Source organism: Colletes latitarsis, chromosome 14 (assembly GCF_051014445.1).
Source record: "Colletes latitarsis isolate SP2378_abdomen chromosome 14, iyColLati1, whole genome shotgun sequence".
Taxonomy (NCBI): domain Eukaryota; kingdom Metazoa; phylum Arthropoda; class Insecta; order Hymenoptera; family Colletidae; genus Colletes; species Colletes latitarsis.
The window spans coordinates 860,001-862,500 of record NC_135147.1 but is presented as its reverse complement, the minus strand read 5'-3'; the positions used below and the strand labels follow the sequence as shown (position 1 = coordinate 862,500).

The following is a 2,500-nucleotide window of genomic DNA, read 5'->3' as shown; positions in this document are numbered from 1 at the left end:
AACAAAGAAACGAAAGAACATAACACAAAAACGTCCATTACTAAACAAAGATCTCGAACAAAAACAAGAAAACGTCCATTACTAACGAAAGAAAGAGGAGGAGAAGAGAAAATAAGACCCATCGTTGCGACGATCGAGGATGTCACCCGCCGTCAATTTTTCCATTATATACGCGTCTCGGTCGGAGATACGATGCTGGCTGTTTACGTTGCGCTCGCTCGAAGAGGAGACGACGACCGATTGTCACACACAACGCGCAGGGGCCGAAACAAAGCGCCCAAGGATCTACAGCCGAGGAACGAGACGCCGTCGAACATCGTTTCGCGACGTTCCTTTACGGTTTGAACTTGCGTATCCCGCTTTGCCCGGTGGCGTGTGTGCTCGTCGTCGTGCTCCGAACGAAACGTCCTGATGACGGCGAGGAAGTAATAAAATAATATACATCCTTACGGGTAGCCTGAAGCGAATCGCAAACGAACGACAACGCGTCGATTGTGCGGCCATCGTTGCTCGCGCGACTAACGACGACCAGCCGAGAAGGCTGTAGTTTATCGCATCGATTTCATCGAGCAACCGATGGACGCTGCCGCGTTCGTTCGTAAATGAATGTTATACATACTCACGGATAGCCTGAGGCGAATAATCGCAAACGACGACGCGTCGATTGTGCGGCCATCGTTGCTCGCGCGACTAACGACGATCAGCCGAGACGGCTGTAGTTTATCGCATCGATTTCATCGAGCAACCGATGGACGCTGCCGCGTTCGTTCGTAAATGAATGTTATACATACTCACGGATAGCCTGAGGCGAATAATCGCAAACGACGACGCGTCGATTGTGCGGCCATCGTTGCTCGCGCGACTAACGACGATCAGCCGAGACGGCTGTAGTTTATCGCATCGATTTCATCGAGCAACCGATGGACGCTGCCGCGTTCGTTCGTAAATGAATGTTATACATACTCACGGATAGCCTGAGGCGAATAATCGCAAACGACGACGCGTCGATTGTGCGGCCATCGTTGCTCGCGCGACTAACGACGATCAGCCGAGACGGCTGTAGTTTATCGCATCGATTTCATCGAGCAACCGATGGACGCTGCCGCGTTCGTTCGTAAATGAATGTTATACATACTCACGGATAGCCTGAGGCGAATGATCGCAAACGACGACGCGTCGATTTTGCGGCCATCGTTGCTCGCGCGACTAACGACGACCAGCCGAAACGGCTGTAGTTTATCGCATCGATTTCATCGAGCAACCGATGGACGCTGCCGCGTTCGTTCGTAAATGAATGTTATACATACTCACGGATAGCCTGAGGCGAATAATCGCAAACGACGACGCGTCGATTGTGCGGCCATCGTTGCTCGCGCGACTAACGACGATCAGCCGAGACGGCTGTAGTTTATCGCATCGATTTCATCGAGCAACCGATGGACGCTGCCGCGTTCGTTCGTAAATGAATGTTATACATACTCACGGATAGCCTGAGGCGAATGATCGCAAACGACGACGCGTCGATTTTGCGGCCATCGTTGCTCGCGCGACTAACGACGACCAGCCGAAACGGCTGTAGTTTATCGCATCGATTTCATCGAGCAACCGATGGACGCTGCCGCGTTCGTTCGTAAATGAATAATATACATACTCATGGCTAACGTGAGGCGAATAATCGCAAACGACGACGCGTCGATTGTGCGGCCATCCGTTGCTCGCGCGACTAACGACGACCAGCCGAGAAGGCTGTAGTTTATCGCATCGATTTCATCGAGCAACCGATGGGCGCTGCCGCGTTCGTTCGTATATGAATATTATACATACTCACGGATAGCCAGAGGCGAATAATCGCAAACGACGACGCGTCGATTTTGCGGCCATCGTTGCTCGCGCGACTAACGACGACCAGCCGAGACGGCTGTAGTTTATCGCATCGATTTCATCGAGCAACCGGTGGACGCTGCCGCGTTCGTTCGTAAATGAATAATATACATACTCATGGCTAACTTGAGGCGAATAATCGCAAACGACGACGCGTCGATTTTGCGGCCATCGTTGCTCGCGCGACTAACGACGACCAGCCGAAACGGCTGTAGTTTATCGCATCGATTTCATCGAGCAACCGATGGGCGCTGCCGCGTGCGTTCGCCCGATTGCGCGTGAAGTTACTGTTCGGAACCAAGAATATACGGGTGTATTATACCCGTTTGGTCGCAGCCACGCGCAAAGGCTTTTGAATGTACTGTACGCCCGGCCGTCGAACGATGGTTTTCCGTCATTCAGGAAACAAAAAGAAACTTTTGTCGTCGATATGGCGCGTTCAATCCTCCGTCGATACGCTGGTCGGAGGTGCGAACATCGAATATTTTTAAAGCAAAGAACAAGGAGCATTTTTAAATACAAAGAGAAAAATTGTAAATTGTATATGATTACCCTGAACGGTGGATCACTTGGCTCGTGGGTCGATGAAGAACGCAGCTAATTGCGCGTCAACGTGTGA

At 51.3% G+C, this 2,500-nt stretch overlaps 1 non-coding gene across 1 annotated transcript in view; it reads left to right on the top strand.

Moving 5' to 3' along the window:
• Positions 1-2,430: 2,430 nt before the first annotated feature.
• The window catches only part of LOC143350521 (5.8S ribosomal RNA), a 155-nt gene continuing 85 nt past the window's right edge, over positions 2,431-2,500 (top strand). Inside the window, exon 1 of the ribosomal RNA XR_013081139.1 lies at positions 2,431-2,500. This exon is cut by the window's right edge and continues 85 nt beyond it. This is a non-coding gene — a ribosomal RNA (5.8S ribosomal RNA).